Raw genomic sequence first — 23,819 nt, 5'->3', positions numbered from 1 at the left:
GTTAGGAGGAACAACAATACTAGGCCAGGAGTTTGCAAGAAATTCTTAATTTTTTCTATTGGTTGGTCTTGTTCAAATAAATTTCTGAAGAAACATCCATGTCAGCCCAAACCCAGGCAAAATGCCCAAAGATATGATCAATCATTAGCTTAGTAGAAGCAATATCCGAGCAGATAGGGGTTTCTATGCTGCTAGCGATGACAAAGAGAATCTTAGGGCACTATTATTGTCGTGCAAGACCGTAGAAACGAACTTGAACTTGGGCCATGTTGGTTTGTTGAACGCTAGGGATACACTCTTTGGAGCAAGGAAATAATTTTCATATACCTGGAGAGAGGTTCCGTGAACCTAAAGCTCTCACTCTTCAAACATCTTCAAGAGACGAAAAGGAAAACTAAAAAAATCCTTTCCCTGGAGAAATTACTCCCCACTTCCACAAATCTTTCCAAAGAATGTTGAGCTTGTCTCGAAGAGAAATAGTTGACAACCGTTTTGAACCTTTAGGCCAAAAAACCAGTATAGGTTGTGTTTGCAAGCCTTCACTCTTATAAAATATTCATCTTCAGGGATTGTGATTGAGAGTCCGTACATTTTGATAATCGAGTGAGGAAGCTGGGACAAAGCGATGTCACATACTTCGTTTAACGCTTTCGCAAACGATTTTGTGGGTTTGATCGATTCAGATTTTTCAAGCGAAATGTTGGGTTGACTTGAAGCTGGCTTTGAAACAAGACATGTCCAAAGGGTTTGGAAGGGTTCCATGGAGGTAAGAGTTGAAATAAAGCTTATAATTCACCATTGGAGAGAATAGTGAATAATGTTAAGTTTTGACTCTCTATTTTTTACGAAGAAAATTTAAGTTCCATGAACCTCACTCTTCGAACCTCTTTTTTTTTCTTTGTTCGAACCATTTTGATAGACCTTATCAAAACAGTTTGTAATATTTGTTATAATTAAAATTAATTTTATAAATTCTTTAAAATAACTTATACCATATATAAAGGTAACTGAAATTTATTTTATTTTTTATTATAAAAATAATTTATATTAATTTTATAAGTATTTATTTTAATCACTAATACCTTATAAGCCATAAATAAATTGTTTATCCAACTAAACTCTTATTATCCTTCAAAATCTTTCAAAAACAACATAGTCAATTTAGTTGGTTAACAATACATGTAGTGTCTTCATGATCATCATATGGAAATTTGGAGGATTCACATGTGCTGCTTTTAAATTCTAGAAGACTTTTATTTTTTATTGAACCAAATTGAATGACATTTATTTTTAATGAGAATCTTTATTCTGAAAACAAAGTATAAATAAAAAATAAAGAAAAATGTCTCGCTCTCATAAGAAAACGCAAAGGCTTTCGGCGTACCCTATGGTTATGACCCATCTCATTATAAATATATTTATTTTGGAATATTTCTCTGTTTGAAACTATTTATCATTTAAAATATCAAAATATATTTATTAATTATTTCATATAATATTTTAATTTCTTGTTGATGACAAGCATAATGCTCTTAGTTGAAGAGTCACCCTCCTTGACTAAGTTGAGCTACCATGTACCAACTCATATTCAGGTGAATTTATGCTATATAACATTAAATATTGGGAAAAATTTATGAACACAAATATAAAAAAGCTACTAAAGTTGCAAGGTTGAGATCAGGGAATCCAAGGTAGATTTTTTATGCCTTTTCTCTTTTTTAACTTATTTTTTGGGTGGCCATGTCAACCACAACTTTGTTCATGCTTAAAGGCATACATGCTTCCCTACATTCATGCATACAACTACTTTCCACTAAATAATTTAAAAAGAATGACAACTTTATGGATACTGTCACTAAACGAATTTTGTTTTTAAAGTAAATGTCAATTTCACTTATTAATTTGTTTTTTATTTTATCAATTTCACTTATACATAGCTGACTCTTCATAAATTTCATAGTTGAAAAAACGTGTTTCACACTTGTAGATGCTATCGATAAGACTAAAGCCGACTTCCAAAACTTATAAATCATATCAATTGTGTTGCACTTATTTGTTCCATAAATTTTGCACAAAGATTAGGAAGTCCTTTTAAATTTGTAAATTTTGAGTTACATTGAACATATCTAACATAATTCTAAAGCTGATTTCGCACCACCATTTCCAGCACATCTATAAAATCATTTGGATAAAGTTCAACCATCCTCAATAATTTTTTCATGTCAAAAATTGCAAATGACGATGATGGACTCAAACATGAAACACATTTTAAAAGTCCAGTATTCATGATGACTTCTTGACAAGTGTATCAATAATGTCGCAGTAATAAAAAGACATCGATTCCACATGGACTGCTATTTAACAAAACAATAATTGTGCAAGTATAAAAAGTAAAAATTAGGGGATTTTTTGAGTTTGAATGTGAAAAATTAAAACTTTTTTTGAAATAAGATGAAAGTAATCATGTTTGGTTTAAAATCCCTTATTTCTTTCTTGTTGAATTCTAATGCATTACATGAACGAGAAAGTTATTATATTTTCACGGCGAATTAACAAGATCACTATACCCAATCATTGGTTATAACTCACTAATTATCACTCGGGGTCTCCTATCCCTATTCAACCAGCGTAAGTGAAATTAGGTGATGCAAGAAAACGTTAATTCAAATGTCACTACTCGGGGTCTCCTATCCATATTCAACCAATGTAAGTACAACATTGCCCTAGTTCCAACACATAAACTAATGACCAGTATTCCCCATGTGTCCAAGATCAGATTAGAAGAGTACCTCACAAAAAATCATTAAGCACAAGAAGCAATTGAATAGAAATATAACTCCAATTATTCATGCAAATGACAAATTAAGCATATGTCCCAACAGGTTCAAAATAAGTTTATCAAACAAAACCTAACTTAGAGATGTTTAACCACTCATAACGATACAATTAAATACCAATTAATGATATGAAGGCTTCATAGGAAAATCCTTGAAGAACTATCCTCAAATAGCTTCCAATGCTCTCAAAATCGCACTCTTGGTGCTCTTTACCTTCACTTTCAGTCTCAAAATACATAACCCTTGAAAAGATGCCAAAAACTCCCTTTTATATTAGTCAAATGAGTCTAGAACGCGTCAGAATAGGCTCAAAAAAGGACCTATCATTCGTGCACAATGCTAACAATACTTTTCTATCACGCGTGTGATGCTGCACGATGTTGAGTGTGATTATTCCAGTAGCTACAAATTTTTTGCTCCATTTTTTCCACCTGATTTTCACTAAGTCCTTATTTCTTCATACTTAGTCATTTTTTCATCTTTCTTTGGTATTGATCTTTCATTTTTGCTCCCATTTGACTTGTTTTGATCTGTTTCTTTGACCAAAAGTATGCAATGACAGCGTGTCATCACAATCCAAAAATTTAACCATTGCTTATCCTCAAGTAACTTGCATGCATTGTAAAATTCCATATAGAAAAACAAGTTGAAAAATAACAATTGAACATCACCATATGAAATTTTCTTTACCTGATCATCATTCTAGCTTCTAACTTCAATATGGAAAATTCAGAAAACATCCTCAATCTTTGACAATTTTACTTAGTTTGATCATGTCCTGATAGAATTCGTCAAAGTAATCAAAACACACACATTTGAGGATTTTTTTGGTTGAATCTTGGCTTATGTTCGGGTAAGAGACTTTTGAAAAACTGGATTTAAACCTTTGGAGTTAGGTACCTAGTTCCCCCCTTGTTATCATACCACTTTGTTCCTTATTAATGGTACTAGAGATCTTGCTATTCTGATTCTCACTATTCATTATGCATTCTTTTTCTCTTTTTTTGAAGAAGCTATTTGTAACTTCTTATTTTCTCAAAATTTTGTTTTTGAATTTTTGACCATTTTTTTCTCTAGTACCCCAACCTCAAACTTTAAATTTTGCTCACTTCCAAGAGCAATCTCAAACTTATTCTTTTTCACACAACTTTAGAAGTAAAATTTCTACCTAACTCCAAAGAGAGGGTGACAAGATGAAATCTTTCAAGTCATTTGGCTAATAAATAAGGCTAAGTCACCGAAAATTGGCTAGGCTTAAAGTGGTTATCAACATACGTACCGTATTACTACAAGGTAGTTTAAAAGGCTCAGAGTTTAGAGCAAACAACTGCCTCAATGTGTGTAAATCAAACCAGACAAATTTAATCGGAAATAATTCAAACATAATAAAGTAATAATGCATGGATACACTCAATGAAAGGAATAATAAACAATGGAATTTATTTGGCTCAAACCTTACTAGTTGAGGTATCTGACGGTTGAATACAGGTCTCTTGATTCCTTTTTCATCCTTTGCTTTCAAGTTGTAAGTCACTTTCCTGATGATCAAGTTTCCTTGGATGGTGCTTTTGGTTAAATTGTTCAATGTCGCCATTGCAAATTTTGTAAATTTGAAGGAAATAACAAATGCAAGCTTGTTCATTAAAGACAAACATTACTGAATTAATACAACCGGGGAAGAGTACTTATAAGTTCTATTACTCTTTATTAGGCATACATTCTAAATAAAAAAAATTTAAGAATAAAAAAAAACTAGCTACATGTCTTTTCATATGTTATCATTGTGGAAAAGATCATGCATGTCATTCATAGTGTTGTTGAAATCATTATCCTGTCGGGTCCATTCTCCTCTTTTGTGCTATCTTATCCTTTCTTTCTCTTTATATTGATTTGTGAAGTAATTCTACATCTCTTAGGCCCTTGTAAATATTTATCTCAAACTTTTACCAGGCATGTGGTCTTCTTGTTGGTTGTAGAAGTCTCTAAATACATGAGCGAATCTCGGAGGTTCAACATACAAAGTGGGTGAAACTTCTGTTATCCACCTTATAACCCCCACTGCACAAGCTTTCATTCTCATTTGAATTTTTGATGCATGTTGATTTTTGTGCACTTGCACTGGTTGTTGTTGCACTTGAGGTTGGTATAATTCTTCTTGGTTCCCTGTTAGGTTATCCTCTTGATTAACTTGAGTTGCTTCTGTTGGGTGATTATGTTGCAACCTTCTAATTGCTGAAGCGTTGATAGGTGCTTTTAGACCTATCATCTCATCATCGGGGTAGATGGGAACTCTGACTCTCCTACATAATTCATTAATAACACAAAAATACCCACAAGCCCGTTGTGTAGTGTTAGCCATATATTTAATATTTTCAGAAATTAAACGCCCCAAATCAATTGGCTCATCCCTTAAAAGAGCTAAAACTCTTAAACACCGCTTCACAATAAATTGTGATTGGTTAGACGCGGCTTCTAGAGACTACACAAAAAATGAGGATGAAGCCCTCGTAATTTGGCAAAATTCAGTGGTTTTAAGCCGCAGCGCTAAGCCACGCTCAATCACCTATTCCTCCCCTAGTCTACAAAAAGCCTAAAGTATTTCTTGGGCCATGGCTTTGTTTATTACCCTATGCTCATTTCTGTAGGTCCTAAGAGCACATAAATGAGGAGGTTGAAGATTAAAAAGATATTTAATAACACTAGCAGAGTAATCAATATACTTACCTCACACATAAGAAGTGTACGTGCCCACATCGCAAAAAGCCGCATTTGCATAGAATTCTAGGCCTATGTTTGTTATGGTTTCATGAATTAAATTATTTAAACTTACCCAATACCATTGTCGCAACATTTTTACCACTTCTCCAAAGCCTTTTAGGTCCTCGCATGCAAACACACACACACACACATTCTCCCTCTCTCTCTCTCTCTCTCTCTCTCTCTCTCAATGTGGTAGTCAACCAACTTGAGATATTTTTCCGTATTATCTTTCAAAGAAACTTCAGATTGGGAAAAGTGCAGGAATTTGATGCAGTGGCAATTCTTGAAGATGAACCTCCTGTAACTCTTCCTCTTTTTGAAACCATATTACCTGCAACAACAAAAAAACACAACACAGAGAAAAATTAAGCAAAACTTGGTGATCAGATACAATTTTAAATGAAGAAAGAGTAGAAAGAGAGTTATGAGGAGGGGATATTCAAAATCTCTACTCATAATCCATGTTTATGTTACCATCGCACACAATGCGTCCGTTGCACGCACGATGCTAACGGTCTTCCAACGTCTCTCAGCCAATGTCTATATCACGTGTGTTATGCATCCATTGCGCATGTGATACCAACAGTTTACCGATTCCACCAACGTCTATTTCACACGTGTTATGTAGCCATCATGCACACAATATAGCCCTATCACGCGTGTGATGGCCTGCATGATTTTTCAAGGGGTTTCCTCCCTTTCTTCTTCTCTTGTTCTCTTTTGTTTTCTTTCCTCTTCTCTTTCACCTACTTTATTTTCTTGCAAAACAACATACAAAATCTACATGTTTTCATAAACAAAATTAAACTTAAGAAAACAATTTTAAACACTTACTTACTTATGGGTTGCCTCCCATATAGCGTTTCTTTATCATCATTAGCTTGACAATCCATGCCTAAGGCACGTTAGGCGCAAGGGAGACCCTCACACCAGATAATTTAACTTTTTTCATTCCTTTGTCAACCTTGCTACCTTTTTCTTCCACCCGATAACATGTTTCCATATCATCTACATACAGGGTCCATTCATACACATTGAACACCATTTTTTCCTTGTTGATCTTCAAGCTAAGTTCACCGGTTTCCACATCTATTCATGCTTTCCTGGTTGCCAAGAATGAGCATCCGAGAATAACTAAACGACATGTGTATAACTTCATGTAGACTACCAAAAAATCTATAGGAAAAACTAACCCTTTGACATGTACTAACACGTTTTGTAAGATACCATGTGGGTAAGTAACATATAAATCAGCCAAGGTAAGAGTCATAATACTCGATATGATCTTTTCCGAATTCAATTCTTTAGGCTTATTAAGAGGTATTACATTGATACTCAATCCTAAATCATATAGAGCGTGTGGAATCTTTACTCCACCAATGGTGTAAGAGATGGTAAAATTACCTGGATCTTTCAACTTTGGTGGCATTGTTTCGGGTACTGCCGTATCACATTTCTCACCTGTTATTTGTCCAACTTCCGCTTTGTACCATTTAGCAATGACTTCATAAATTTAGAAAACTTGGAATTAGTTGTGAAACTTCATGAAAAGAAATACTTACCTAAAGCTTGGTCAACATCTCTTTAAACCTGACAAATAACCCTGCTTCATCTTCCTGTAATGGTTTCTTCTTAATTATTGGATATTGCAGCTTTATGTAATCGAGTAGTTTTGGATTAGGGTGATTAAGAATCTTCTTCTTAGTCCTTCTCCAAGGGTAATTTTTGTCTATTAATTATTCAATGGTGACTCCCCTCTCAGCTTGGTCACTCTGATTTTTACTTTCCTCTTTCTCAGTCTCGACTTCTTTGTCTTCAATCAAGTCCTCTTCCAATATTCCATCCTCACCCATGTTGTGGTTACCTCAAAAACCTGTTTCTAAAGCCTTGCAAGTTTCATTTTTAGGATTACCTACAATATTACCTACAAATCCTCCACTAGAACTAGGTAAAACGGCTATTTTTCGAGATAGCTGACCAATTTGCATCTCCAATTTTTTTATAGACACATCATGGTTCTTACTCATTGTTTATTTACATGTTCAAAACTGCTATGAGTGGAATGGATGAATTTTTGTATGGTCTCTTCTAGTGGTGAAGGTTTCCTTTGGATCGTAGCTTGTTGATTTTGCTGAATACCCTGATTAGCACTTGTATTCTGATTATTGCTCCATCTGAAATTTGGGTGATCCTTCCATCCTGGATTGTAGGTGTTCGAATAAGGATTATTTTTCTGGAAATTTTCAAATTGAGCTTCTTCACTCGTTCCTTCCAAAGAGAACCTTCCATTTGTATGTCCCTCTCCACAAAAATCACACATCGGTGCTTGTACATGACTCACATTAGCTTTACTCAAGTTGCTTTCAACTAGTTTTTTATTCAATAGTTCAATTTGAGCTAAAAGTGCAATATGAGCATCAATAGATAATATACCTTTTGGTGTGCCTATAGTTTCAATTTTTACTGACCTTTCACTCTTTGAACGATATTCATTCAAGCACATCTTTTCGATCAGGTCTTTAACTTGTGGTTCGATCATTGTTCTGATGGTGCCTTCCGCGGAAGTATCTAGAAGCATGTGTGTTTGACTCTTGAGACCTATCATAAAATTCTGCATTTTCTACATGTTTTTCATGTTATGATTTGAGCACCTACATAATAAAAGTTTAAACCTTTCCCATGAGTCATACAACGATTCAGTTTTCTGCTGCTCAAAATTTGTAATTTCAGCTCTTCGCTCAGCAAACAGAGTGTTGGTGAAGAATCTCTCCAAGAATTTGTCCTCAAGTTCTTTCCATGTCTGTATAGTTCCATTTGGAAGGCAAAGCAACCAATCCTTGGATCTTCCAATTAGAGAGAAACCAAATAGCCTTAGCTTGACTTGGTCTTCTGTGACCTCTAGTAACTTTTCTGGTGGCCTGTAAGGTGCTCCCACAGGTCTCTAATTTTGTTTTCGTCAAACAAATTTTCTTTCAAACCTGAAAGCACCTAATTCTTTATGTTAAAGTTAGCGGGGTTTGCTGGTACAAACCTTCTATAAACATGTCCTTCATTAGTCATTTTGCAATAATCTCCTATAATGGGTGGTGGTACAACTGCCATGATAATTTCCTCTTCAGCGTCCGAAGAAATCAGTGAATTATCTTCTACTAAGATTATTTGAGCTAGAGTCACTTCTCTAACCGCTCTCCTGATGACACGTGCAATCCTTTTAATTTATGGATCAAACGGTGTCAATGCCGATCCTGAACTGCGCACACAAAAACAAGAAATACCTTAGTAGCACCGTATTTAAACAATTTACGAGAAAATAGACACAAAAATAAGAAACTAACTAACAAAATGTTGCACAAGCGTTTCCTTGTCGAAATTATCAACATTCCCCGACAATGGCAAAAAACTTGATGACTTCTCGGCAAGTGTATCGATAATGTCGTAGTAAAAAAGAGATATCGATTCCACAGGGACTGCTATTTAAAAAACAATAGTTATCCAAGTATACAAAGTAACAATTGGGGGAGATGAGTTTGAGTTTGAATGCGAAAAATTAAAACTTGTTCTGAAATAAGATGAAAGCAGTCATGTTTTATTTAAAATCCCTTATTCCTTCTCTGTTGATGTATAATATATTATATGAATAAGAAAGTCATTATATTTCCATGACAAATCAACATGACCACTATACCCAATCCCTTGGTGTATAGCTCACAAATTATCACCCAGCGTCTCCTATACCTATTCAACCAACGTAAGTGAAATTAGGTGATGCAAGAAAACATTAATTCAAATGCCACTACTTGGGGTTTGTTATCGCTATTCAACCAACGTAAGTGGAACAATTTCCCTAGTTCCAACACATAGACTAATGGTCAGTATTCCTTATGTGTCCAAGAGCATATTAAATGAGTACCTCACATAAAAATCATTAAGCACAAGAAGCAATTGAATTAAATATAATTCCAATATTTCATGCAATGATAAATAAGTTCAAAATAAGTTTATCAAACAAAACCTAACTTAGAGATGTTTAGCTACCCATAACGATACAATCAAATAAAAACCAATAATATGAAGGTTGCATTTGAAAATCCTTGAAGAATTAGCCTCTAATGGCTTCCAATGCTCTCAAAATCGCCCTCTTGGGGCTATTTACCGTCACTTTCAGTCTCAAAACGCAGAAACCTTGAAAAGATTCCCCAAACTCCCTTTTATATTAGTCAAATCAATCCAAAACGCGTCAGAATAGGCCCATAAAAGGTCATATCATATGCGTGATACTGACTATACTTTTCTATCACGCGCTCGATGTTGCGCGTGATTATTCTAGTAGCTGCATGTTTTTTGCTTCTTTTTTCCACCTGATTTTCACTAAGTCCTTATTTCTTCATACTTAGTCATTTTTTCATCTTTCTTTGGTCTTTATCCTTAATTTTCTCTCCTCTTTGACTTATTTTGAACTGTTTATTCGACCGGAAACATGCAATGACAACGTGTCATCAATTATCTTCATTAAACCTAGTATTAAGCTCATGCAATTTCAAATCTAAAACACTAAAAAAACAATCATGCCTATAATGATGCAAATTAGAAACACTAGAAGTTTTAACATTTCGTCTAGGTTTTTTCCCTTGCACATACGGTGCATCCATATTAGGCACATCAATATCATGCTTATTGCAAATTTCTATAAACTTAGATATAAGTTCTTCCCATTCGTCATTCCTCATTTATTGTAATTCTTGTTTGGTAGCATTGACAAGTGACAAAGAATTCAAAGGATCTTGATCACGCTTTTGTAGTGCTACACTCAAATCATTTGTAAATTCTAAAATCTCAATCATCATATATAACATGAAGATAAATTCAAATGATGGTTATCTTGGATTTTGGTAAACAAGTGTTAGTCTTCCAAAATTGATACTTTGGTTACTTACAAAATCGACTAGATTGATTCTAGGACATATGTGTATAGTTTTTGTTTAAGGTTTGTTTTACTAGTAAGTTCTTCGACGATAATGTTGCAATTAAAAGTAATGTAGAGAAGATTTATAGAAAGTATGAAGAAAGAACATAATTTCGACAGGAATGTAAATGGAATGAAAATGATTTTAATGTAAATAGATTGACATTGAATGAAAATATGGTGTTTCATACATATATATTCTCATAAAACTATTTTCTCAGTAGCACTTAGATACTTTGAGTGGTTTTGAGTTTGATACAATATTTAACACACTGAATTCTAATGCTAAGACTCATATTTATACTACTTTGAGAGTAACGGTAACAAACAATCTTTTCTCTAGAAAATGACACGTTCTTATTTGCATCTGTTTCGCCTTTCATAGGCCTCCACGCGTCCTTTGAAGGAACGGATAAGGACAAAATATGGTTATTAACCTTATTTTGAATTATCTTCGTCGAACTCATCTTCGAACCGTTTCAGAAACTTCTAAATCCTATAACGTTATTTCGACAATATAGCAATTTCCTTGCCAAATTCCAGTCGAAAAGGCTTTGCCTAACTCCCGTTGAAGTCATCTCAGGTTTCTTCTAAATATTTCCTTACGTTTTATACTTGACTTCTTATATCTTTTTGAGCATCGAAATTACAGATAACAAATTTCCCCCTCCCCCCAAAAATGTCTTTTTCGACCAAATGGAGAAAGGGACATTTTTTGGAAGCTTTGACGCGACAATAATTACTGTTGTGACGTCATAGTCTTCATGACGACATTTCCAAAACGTCCTATCAGAAACGTGTGAACTGAAAACAACATAATTATCCTTATATTGTTTGAGTAGTATAGCAACTAAAACGCCAACCGCCTGCTCAACCAATGAAAAACATACACGTGTCCCACTATTCGTTCCACTTGTCATCATAAAGGAAATGTGAACAGATTTTTCTCCCTCTATAAACATTCTTCATCTTCCTCCTTTGTAAACCTTCCATTTCTTGAGCTCATAACCTCTAATTTTCCCGCGGTTCCTTCTCATAAACAACTTACACAAGCTTTTCCTCTTCCAAAGTTCAAATCTTCAACAATGGCATCTTTAAAACCCAAGAACAACAAAGTTGGCAAACAACAACAAGATTTCTTATCATCCGTAACCCAGATTGCAAAACCATCACTGGTAGGAAATCAAGAATACATTCCTGAACCTCCTCTCCTTGAAGAAAAGCGAAAAATATATCAATCCCAGGTATTGATTCCTCTCACTGTTGCTGGTAAAACTCATGTGTATGTGGGTCCTTTGCCCGATCCTAATGATGATGTTGAAAAACTCAAAAAGTTTTTCCCTACTTATCATCGTATAAAACCCTTAGCCAGTAAGCTAAAAACTAATGATTCCCAAGTGAAAAATATAGATGATAATCGGGCAAAGTCTTCAACTGAAGCCTTAAAAGCAAAAATGCCTATCAATCTAAACTATATGAGTGGCGCTCTTAGAGCGTTTCACTCTTGCACCTTGTCGAAAGACCATGAACCCTATCTCACTTGGCTTACTAAAGTTGAGAAGGAGAAATCCCAATTTTGGAAAGAAATGGGTATTTATGACATGATTCAACTGTCGAAAGTAGGGCCAGGATATAATCAAAATATGTTAATAGCCTCTTTATGTTTTTGGGATAGTACTCACAATACTTTCCATTTCCCTTGCGGAATGTTGACTCCTACCCTTTTCGAAATTACTGCTATCACTGGTTTTCAACCAATTGGAGAAGTCTTTAACCCAAGCAACATAAACTAACACACCATCAATTTTTATACCAACATATCCACCTTCACTCACTACATATCTGGCCATCACAACACTGAAAATGATGAAGTTTCTGATGAATAACATATTGCCTTCCTGACACTTTGGTTGTCACGTTGTATCTTTTTCTCAAAGTCTCTTCAAGTGGCGAAGAGATTTTTAACCATGGAGAACCAACTTCATGCTGGACGCAACATCTGCCTAAGTAAACTGGTATTGAGTTCACTTTATGAGTCTTTGAGAGAGGCTTTCGAAATTCTGAAGACCTATCAACCAGGGACAAACCTGTTACTAGCTGGACTATATTGGTTACTCCAATTGTGGTTAAATTCCACTTTTGAACCTTCACTCCCAACCCATAGCATCATCAATGAAGAAGATAAATAGATTAAGAATAGGCAAGTCGAAGGGACACCCTATTTCATCTGACCCCAAATGACGACTATAGTACCCTAAAATTTTCCCTCCCCTTTTCACCTTTTCATTCAAGCCTTGACTTAAGAATCATTTGCATACACTTAATGATTCATTCATATGCATTAATCATTCATCCATTAGCTGATCATTATAAATTCAAAGTTCTTGGCTTGCAAAGCTAGAGTTTGTGTGGGGATAAAATTCTAAAGGTATGGCTTGGGTATTCATCTGATCATAGGGGATATGAAACTCTAATGGCTTGATCTTTGAAGCACGATTTCAACAAGGTTCCATCATGGTACTCCTAAAGGGTCTCAAACCCTAATTTCTTGATGTTTTGGTTGTAAGGCTTCATGGATGTTCTTTGGGTCTTATCTGGACTTCTAAACCCTAGTTGGGGATCATATATATTGAAGACTTAATTGGGGATCATCCTAATCCATCTAAAGGCCTTAATTAAAGTATGTGTTATTGAAACCCTAATCTCAGAGGCTTAAAGGCTTATGCTAGTAAAGTTTGACTTGGAATCATTTTGGTTTGAATGAAACCCTAGTCCATTGGAAGGAGGCTCTTGCCCTACATCTTGTCAATTATACCCACACATCTTCCTGGTTCTTTCAAGATCATATCTTCTATTCATATGGTGTGGATCATTGGTCATTAGTTCTTGGGTACATGCTTGCATCAATACATTGATATTTTGGGCTTTGGTTTGCTTTTGATCCATCAAGGCTTTTAAACCATTTTTAGGTCATCATTATGGATCCATCTATGTCTTAATCAGGGTTCATGCCCATCTTCACAAGTCCATACAAGAAAACCCTAGTTTGAGATCTATAGTTGACTTTGGTCAATTGTTGACTTTTTGGTCAACTAGTTGACCAAAGTCAACTACTTTCCATAAGTCATTTTTAAACCATTCATCTTTAATCCATGTCCATTTCAAAGGTTATGATCCATTTCAAACCTTGATCATCATTAACTTCGATTCATCTAATCATTCTAAATCATGATTGTTTTACATAACCATGACATAAACCAAGTCACCTCTAAATCTTCAACCATTCAACTTACTTTCAAACCTAAACATTCAATATGATCCCATTTCAATTCATTGTATTTTCCATTCAACATTCAACTTTCATTTCTATTTTCAAACTAAAGTCCTTTCCTTTTATACAATTTCATCATAAGCCACAAATCATTCTAATTTCCAAATGTTCAAGTGTCATATCAATTTCAAAGTCAATACAACTATCCTACAAATGTCATGCCACAAAGTCATTTATTTCATTTGCAAACAATCCCTTACATTACATTATAATCTTTACTTCCATTTGCAAATTGGAACCATGAACAACATTCAAGTTATACCTCATTACATCATAAAAAATTCAAAATCATTCACTGTTTGTTGCTTAAATGAACTTAGCATAACATTCATCATACTAATTTCAAACAATTCAAGTTCCATATATTTCCAAGAACTATCCATATATTCCATCTTCATTCAATTATTCAAATCAATGTAGGTGTAATTTAAGCTTACAAACAAGCATAACCATGTGTAGCACCTCAAATTTGCACCTCTCATTTTGTACATTCATTTTCATATTAGGTCATTAACATAACATAGTCCACTGCATAGCATTGCATTGTCCTTTGCCCAAGTGCAAGTCATCAGACAAGATTAGGTCAAACTGGTCAGGAGAATCAGTCAAGCAAGCAAGCATGTGCATTTCTCAAGGAAGAAAGGCCCCATGATTGGTTTATCAAGTTCATATGATCTAGGGATCATTTTGAAGTGGTTTGGCCAAAGATTGGATGATCAAAGCTCAACAGTCAAGCTGAATTTCATCTGAAACCCTAGAAAGTCAACTGTGGTCAACTGTGCCTGAATTCATGGATTTGAAGGTGGGAGATGGTTTTAGAGGCCTCATTCATGTCCATACAAGTCTCATTTGACATTTCAAAGATCAAGATTGGAGAATTTGAGGTCAGATGAAAAGTTTCCAAAAATAGTAAGTGACCTGTAATTTCAAACTGCCAAAAATGGAAAGGTCTTCTCCTCAAATTTACATCATCATACAAGCTTCAAATGAAATTTTGTCCAACATGAAAGTTGAATATCTTGCTCTCACCTTTCCACAAAGTCCAAGAACATCCATTTCTCATTTGTGGTTGGCAAGTTATGATCAAATCATTGTCAAGATATTTTGAACTTCAAACTTGGATAACTTTCACACCAATTGGCCAAATTGAGTGGGGTTTTTTGCTACAATCTCCATTTGACATGCTATATCATAATCATTCATCACATTTCACCAAAAGTCATCACATAAAAATGGCATTTTTCACTTGGTTTGAATTTAAAAAAGGGAGGGAAAAAGGTGACTTTCAAAACTATGCATTTTCCACACATATTTTCACTTGCTTTTGCCTCAAAATCACATTTGGAGGGTGTTTGGCTAATAATTCGTGTACTGTAGCAAGGTTCTCATGCACATAGAGTGTTTTGACCAACATTTGCCATAACACTTCATTTCCTTAATCACTTTGGTTTTGGCTAAGCTTGGTTAACAAAGTTGATTAACATCACCTATATAAGACTAATCCTAACTGAATTTGTGATTAACATCTCATTTGAACAGATCTAGATCAAGAATTGCACAATTGCATAAAATCTTTTTCTCCAATTTTTCTGAAAATTCTTCATAGAACTTGCGTGGATCTTCACTGAACCATCATCCATCACCATTTCTGGAGAGAATTGAAGCAAGAAATCACCACTGTTGAACTGTTTCTTGGACTGTTAGATCAAGCTTCTTTAATGGCAGCTGCGCATTTGAGCAAGATCCAAGACATTTGAGCTTCGATTCTTCATTCATTCATCTTCCTAATCATTATTGAGCATCTGTTTCAACAAGATAAAGCCAGAAAACCTCAAATCCAAAGCTACATTCCAACTCAGGTCAGAATTCGATCCTCGCGTTTCATGAAATTATGCTATGGCTTATGTAGATCTTCTATTCAGGAGTATGCTGCACTTTGTAGTTTTGATTTTCATTGAGAATTGAATGAGATATTGTGAATTTAAGTTTGATGTTCAAATCTCCTTTTGATCGATCCGAGCTTGTTAGTGAAAGTTAGGGTTAATTGTTGTTAGATTGTTGATGTGCATGATAAGAGGAGTCGATTGGTGTATTGATTGTTGATTTCTGAGACATATGTTCATGGCCTGGATTTTTGATGAAGAACACGATGAGTTTCTTAGGGTTTTGCTCCCAGACTGCTGTTTGATCCTCTAGCGCGCCATCTGCATGTGTTTTGTTGTTTATCGTTCATGCATTGGGCCAGGTGTTGGTTTGTGGTTGGCTAGCGTTTCATTTAAATGAAACACAGCATTTGGTCTGGGCGTGTTTGAGACATTTCAAATGCACACGGAGTTCGATCCTCCGCTCCAGCGTTTCCACAATTGGCTTTTGGCAATTTTTCACCATATGCTTCACATGTTCATGCTTGGTTTCACACCTTTTTTTTATTTTTTCTCCTCATTCAAAATTGCATAACTCTTGAACCATTAATCCAATTAATATGAGATTTTTTCCATTGTGTTCCTTGTGATCTCTAGTTTTTTTGATGATTTTTTATGAACATTGTGCACGTGTGGAATCTGTTTGGGCTTAGGGTTTATGTGAACATGTCATTTGTTGCACCTTGCTTGCTATTTTGATCATGAAATAATGATGCTTAATTGGATGGAGCTGAAATTTTATATGCATAAATTAGACACATTGAGGAGCATTTTGGTATAGAGTTTGTGATTTTTGCATTCCTGGTTTGTGAGATATGACCTGATCATTGGAGGTGTGACAATTTGTGTCACACCATTTCTTGTTTGACTTCCTGATTTTTGTTACCATGCCATATGAACTCAAAATGACCTGAATTTTTGCATGTTTAATCTTCCGGATGTTAAGTTTTAATGTGAATATTTGTGGATTTTTCGAGTGCACTTCCAATTTGATTGAGATTTTCTTCCCTGTTTGACCAATTGTGGACTTTTTGTGAGTCATGATTTTATTTGATTTGTGAAATTCTTGTTGTGTATTGGATGGACTTGAAATTTTACACATGTATTCTAGACATCTTGAAGCTTTCCATGGCTTTGATTTGGTTCATTTATCTTATGCCAATTATGTTTTATGCTTGCTTGAAGTTGATGCATGATTTGGTGCCTTGTGTGAGCTTGTTTGAGTATGCTTTGACTTGATGAATTTAATTGACTTGCTTCCCTTGGTCCAAATGGCTTGAAATTTGGTGTGTAGATCATGTTGTGAATGCTGTTTAGACATGAATTTTTTGGGGATTTATTGAAATATTTGTCAATTGATTTGAGTTGAGTCATTCTGTTTGGTTCTATGAGGTTCTAAATTGCATGCTTTGTACTCTTTGCTTCATGAAATGATATTGGTTGATGATATGAATGTGAGACCACTTGGATTTGATTCTTAATTGATTGATCTTGATTTTTGATAATTTTCATGTTCTGTTTTGGGTTTTTGCTCTCATTTTGACCCTAGTCTTGTACTAGTGGTTAGTACTTAATGTTTGAGCTTTGTTTCAGGTCAAAGAGCACAATTGCTTATGCTTGATGATGTGCACTCAATTGGAGTTGGCTTATTGCTTGTTTATGACTAACTTTGAGTTTGTTTTGTAGGCATTGAGACTTGCACTTATGCCTTGTGGCTTGCACCTTTGTGCATTGATGATTGTTATCTGTTTGTGCTATGGACTTGTAATTGTCTGTTTGCTTTTTGTTTGAGCTGAGTACTGATTATGTTGGATTGATTTCAGGTACCTTAGTTGCTATAGTTCCATTGTGAACTTGCTTTTGCTTTGCTTGCTAGCTTGAGCATTGAGGTATAATGATCTCTTCTCCATGTAGTCTGGAAGACCTGGCCTGTTACTTGGCCAGGCACCTGTCTGAAGTCCTCCTTAAGAGGCAATGCTTGTGCTTGTTTATTTTTGTCCCCAAGCAGGAAAAGACCTTTGATAAGGCAATTGGCAGAACACAAGAGATGTGCAATCCATCTCCTGCTATTCTTGTTGAGTCATCCCTCTGCTCACACAACTGGTGTTGATGCATTGTGGATAGTAACCCAAGATCCTTGTACAGTGGTACAGTTGAGTCAATGTCATAAGTGTAGAAGGGTTCCCACTTTCTGAACCCACACTTCATTGTCTAAAGCTCTCCCAGGCCAGGGATAAGAGCTGTGAAGTCTCATCTTCACTCATCTTTCATCAGCTTCACCCTAACTCTCAATGTTAGGGTTAAGAGCTAACATCACCCTGATACAGTTGGCTTGCTCTTGCAGCCTAACCCTTGTTTGAGCCCCACTTTGTGTGTATATAGTGTGTGCTATTTGTGATTGTTTGCTTTGCTTTGCCTGTGCTTTAGGATAGCTTGCTCCCTGTGCAAGTTAGCTAGAAACCTTGACTTAGGGATGATTTTGCATGATAACATCTAGGCTCGAGTTAGTCTCCCTAGTTGTGTCTCCCTCTGTTATCTGGTTAGGCTAGTCTTGTGTCCCTTCGTAGGGGAACTACGTCGCCCTGATCCTCATACCAGATGAGGTACGTAGGCAGGAGATGAGCAGATCTCTCCGGGCGCCCGTTTGTTTTGTCTTTGTGTGTGTTAGGAGATGGATGTAAGCCCAACGATTGGCATTCCGTGTCCTCTTGTGGTGTGCTTGGAGTCCGGTATAAGTCCATCAAGTGGCATCTGGTTTCCAGTGTGGGTGTGTTTTGGTTCGGAATCTGATGTAAGTCCAGTGATTGGCATTCAGATTCCCGGTTTGCCTGTGTGGTTTTGTTTGCGTGTGTGAGCCGAGCTACGAATGCTCTGATTCTCCTTAGTACAAGGAGATACGTAGGCATATGATGCGATATCCTAGCGAGCATGTGTTTTCCCCCAGTCCGAACTACTTAGACTTTGATGTCTATGCTTGATAGACTAAGTAGGCTCAGGATGCGATATCCTGCCGAGTCAGTCTTGTTTGTTTTCTTGTGTCTCTTTCAGCCAGTATTTGTTTGTTTGTGAGCAGTGTTTTAGCAACCATTTTCCTTCCTTTTGTGCGTGGATCCCGTCGAGTACGACGGATGCGTAGGGGTGCTAATACCTTCCCTTCGCATAATCGACTCCCGATCCCATTCTCTTTGGTCGCGAGACCATGTCTTTTCCAGGTTTACTCTGAGCGTTTCCTTTCCCTCTGTTGGGATAAATAACGCACGGTGGCGGCTCTGTTGTCTTGTTTTCCCGCCGGTTTTTCGCGTAATGCGACAGCTGGCGACTCTGCTGGGGATCTCTGAAGTTGACCTCTTGCTGGTCCATCTTCCCTGAGCGAGTCTCTCCTAGCGCTCTCTAGGATTAGGGTTTTGGTTGCTGCTTGCTGTTATTTATTGCATTCATTCATTTATTGTTTGCATTTATGTGTGCATTAATGTTTGCATTCATTCATATTCATCTGTGCTGGCTGTGCTGTGTTTCTCTGTTTGGGGTGGGAGTTACTCGAGGTAAAAGGCCCAATACCCAGGCTATGAGTGAAATCTAGGAAACCTAGGGATAGAGTGATTCATGGGAAGCGGGTGGTATGCGCCACTTAGCGGAACATCGATATCACGAGCAGTTCAGACCCTGGTGGGATATTATCGTTACATACTTCGGGTGTGTATATGATGGTATTTTGCGAAAGGTTATTTATGCTGCGTTTCTTTCGACCTTACCCTGGCCTAGATGACACCCGTGAGTGGGGAGGGAATGATCATTTTAACAGGTACAGTTGGTGACCGGTTGGTGACTTGTGGTCCTGTTGGTGACTCGGTTTTCTCAGATTGGGTTCAGATGACAGTTTATCAGATGACTTTGGGTTTTAGATGAATTGTGGTTCCAAGTTCGAGCCGAAGCTTCGATCCTGTGTTCTGAGATGCACAACCTGCCAGTCTTGTCTGCATCATCTGCATCATAGCATGTTTATTTTCAAAAGAAATACAAAAAAAAAAAGAAATGAAAAAAAAAAGAAAAAAGAAAAACTAATCTCTGCATGCATATCATTTCTCAGGTACATTCCAGAGCTTGTTCACTGATAGAGATGACAACAGTCCCAGAGCCGAAGCGGAAGACTTGTTCCTACAACTTTCACCGTGAGCCTTTGACGTCTATGATTGAGTTGAGTAGCTTTGTGACCAGTGATCATCTGAAGGGGTTTGTGGATCAGTATGGGGATATTCTGACGCTGTTGAAGATGGTAGTCGATCCAGTGCTGTTGCAAACTCTTTTTCAGTTTTACGACCCAGAGCTCCGATGCTTCACTTTTCAGGATTATCAGTTGGCGCCTACTCTCGAGGAGTACTCCATTCTGTTGAGTGTCCCGATTCAGCATCAGGTTCCTTTCTTGGACGTACCGAAGGAGGTTGATTTCAGAGTTGTTGCTAGGGCTCTCCATTTGGGTATCAAAGAAGTCAGTGATAGTTGGAAGTCCAGTGGGGATGTTGTGGGTTTACCGTTGAAGTTTCTGCTGAGAGTTTCCAGAGAAGAAGCAGAGAAGGGGAATTGGGAAGCGTTTCATGCCTAGCTAGCTGTCATGATTTATGGGATCGTCTTGTTCCCGAGTATGCCCAACTTTGTGGATTATGCTGCAGTCTGTATTTTCATTGGAGGGAATCCGGTTCCTACTCTGTTAGCTGACACTTATTATGCTATTCACAGTAGGCATGGTAAGGGTGGAGCTATCAGATGTTGTCTCCCACTTTTGCTCAGATGGTTCATGTCTCTCCTGCCAGTCAGCGGACCTTTTGTTGATACTCAGAGCACTTATAGGTGGACTCAGAGGGTTATGTCTCTTACTTCATATGATATCAGATGGCAGTCATACCGGATGGATGTGCGTGATGTTATTATGAGTTGTGGAGAATTTCGGAATGTGCCACTTGTGGGGACTAGGGGTTGCATCAATTACAACCCAGTTCTTTCTCTTCGCCAGTTGGGGTTCGTGATGAGTGGAAGACCGCTTGAAGCTGAGATAGCTGAGAGTGTGTATTTTGAGAAGCGAAGCGACCCTGTTAAATTGGAGCAGATTGGAAGAGCTTGGAAGTCCATTGGTGTTAAGGATGGAGCTGTCTTAGGGAAGAAGTTCGCCATTGCTATGCCTGATTACACTGATTGGGTGAAGAAGAGAGTGGAAACTTTGCTGTTACCCTATGATAGGATGAATCCGTTGCAAGTGCAACCGCCTTTGATCCTTGCTGAGAGTGTACCTGCTGAGCAGTATAAGCAAGCCCTGATGGAGAATCACCGTCTGAAGAAGAAAGAGCAGGATGCCCAGATGGAGTTGTATCAAGCCAAAGCTGATAGTTTGAACCTGACTCATCAAATCAGAGATGCCCAGAGTGCAGATATGGGTGGTGTAAGGAGCAAAAAGAGATTTTATTCAGAGATGGAGAACTTGCTGGATGCAGAGCACCGAGAGTGTTTGAGACTGCAGAGAGCTAAGGCCAGTTATCTGAAGAAGATCAGAGACTTGGAGAAGCAAATCAGAGACAAAGATATCCAGTTGAAGAAGGAAGTCGACCAGAGACTTGCATCAGAAGACCGACTTGGGTCAGAAGTTGTAGAGCTTAGAAGACAGTTGAAGGAGAAGATCACTCCCTTGCCAGAATGTTCAGAGTGTGAACTGTTGATAGACCAGTGTCACTACTTGAAGACGCTCATTCCTGGAAGTCATTTGTCTTAGCTTGTATCTTCTGATGTTATGTTAAGAATCACCTCCAGGCCTGTTGGGTGGGATTCATTATTGTACTTTGTTGGATCTTTGTTGCCTTTGTTGTACGATCCTGTTGCTCATTTATAGATGAGATTGTTGTTTGTTTTACTCTGTACTCACTGCTTTTTGTATGTTGTTTCTGTGCTTCCTGTGTTGTTCTTGCTGCTGGTTGCCATCTTTTGAAGATGAATCAGGCTCTTTGAATGCCTGAGAAATGAACATTTCATGTGCATCATATGCATTAGCATCATACTCATATCATATTGCATAACAGGTGTTCCCGTTCGGACTTCTCACTCTGGTTCCTGTGTCAGGCAGGATAGCTGATCAGAGACCGCACCGGTATTCAACCAGACTCAATCAACAAAGAAGTATGGATCAGGTTCAGACTGAGTTGGCTGAGATGAGGGCGAACATGGCCCAGTTTATGACGATGATGCAAGGGGTTGCGCAGGGTCAGGAAGAGCTTAGAGCCTTGGTTCAGAGACAAGAGACTGTGATTCAGACGTCCAACCGTGCTTCGCCTGTTGTTGCACCTGTTCATGAGAATATCAATGTTGCTGCTCCCACTAACGACTATGCTGTCGGGGATGAGTTAAGAGGAATAAGGATTAATGGACAACCTCTTGCTGTAGAGGTTAATGCCAGAGCTACCCGGGCTCCGGTTCGTCATCCAGCTCCTATTGTCGACAGACAAGAGGACATGTTCACGCTTCTGAGTGAAGATGATGAGGTGGTCAGAGTTGAGGATAGGGATCAGAAGGTTGATGCCCTAGCTGAAAATATTCGTGCTATGGAATGCCAAAACTCTCTTGGGTTTGATGTGACCAATATGGGGTTAGTTGAAGGTTTGAGAATCCCGTATAAATTCAAAGCACCGTCCTTCGACAAGTACAACGATACTTCTTGCCCTCACACTCATGTGCAGGCATACTATCGGAAGATCTCTGCGTATACAGACGATGAAAAGATGTGGATGTACTTTTTCCAAGATAGTCTATCTGGGGCTTCTTTGGACTGGTATATGGAATTGAAGAGAGATTCTATCCGATGTTGGAGGGATCTGGGTGAGGCCTTCTTGAGGAAATACAAGCATAACATGGACATGGCGCCTAGCCGGACTCAACTGCAGAGTCTATGTCAGAAATCTAATGAGAGCTTCAAGGAGTACGCCCAGAGGTTGCGTGAACTGGCTGCGAGAGTTCAACCCCCTATGCTGGAAAGGGAGTTGACAGACATGTTTATTGGTACCCTTCAAGGTGTTTTCATGGACCGGATGGGAAGCTGCCCATTCGGTAGCTTTTCTGATGTTGTCATTTGTGGAGAGAGGACTGAGAGTTTGATCAAGGCTGGAAAGATCAATGATGCTAGTTCCTCGTCTTCCAAGAAACCTTTCTCTGGGGCACCTCGCCGTAGAGAGGGAGAAACTAATGCTGTTCAACACCGCCGGGTTCAGAACAAAAGTCAGTATCGACAGGTTGCCGCAGTGACTATTCCTGCACCTCAACAACGTCAACCTCCACAACAACCGAGACAACAGCAACAACAACAACAACAACAACGTCCATATCAGCCGAGGCAACGGATGCCCGACAGACGTTTTGATCCCCTGCCAATGACCTACACTGAGCTACTGCCTGAGTTGCTCAGGCTAGGATTCGTTGAATTGAGGACTATGGCTCCGCCAACAATATTGCCTCTTGGGTACGATGCCAATGTCCGGTGTGATTTTCACTCTGGGGCACCAGGACACCATACTGAGAAGTGTCGGGCTTTCCAGCACAAAGTCCAGGATTTGATCGATGCCAAGACGATCAACTTCGCTCCAGTGCCTAACATCGTGAATAATCCTATGCCTGCGCATGGTGCTCACCGGGTGAATTGTGTTGAGGGGGAAGAAGCTGAAGATCTTGTTGTCAGTGTTGATGAGATTCAGACTTCTCTGCTTGTTGTTAAGGGCCGTTTGTTGAGTGGTGGTGTGCACCCGGGCTGTGAGGAAGATTGTATGGGCTGTGCAGAGTCAGATAATGGTTGTAATCAGTTGCGGGCTGGTATTCAGAAGCTGATTGACGAGGGTTGTGTTCAGTTTGCTCGGGCTGATAATAGAGATCGTGGGGCAGTGTCAACTGTTACTATCTTTTTCAAACCGTCTGAAGGACGTGGGCCGAGGACTGTCGGTAGTGTGCCTACAACAAGTGGTAATCCAGTTACCATTTCT

The 23,819-nt window shown here is 37.8% G+C and overlaps 1 pseudogene; it reads right to left on the bottom strand.

The window, feature by feature from the left end:
* Window positions 1-1,718: 1,718 nt before the first annotated feature.
* On the bottom strand, window positions 1,719-10,324 carry LOC127095316 (uncharacterized; annotated as a pseudogene).
* Window positions 10,325-23,819: the final 13,495 nt, after the last annotated feature.

The sequence above is a fragment of the Lathyrus oleraceus genome, chromosome 1, assembly GCF_024323335.1.
Source record: "Lathyrus oleraceus cultivar Zhongwan6 chromosome 1, CAAS_Psat_ZW6_1.0, whole genome shotgun sequence".
Lineage (NCBI taxonomy): Eukaryota > Viridiplantae > Streptophyta > Magnoliopsida > Fabales > Fabaceae > Lathyrus > Lathyrus oleraceus.
Note: the sequence above shows the minus strand (reverse complement) of the source record. Positions and strands in the feature narration are given on the sequence as shown.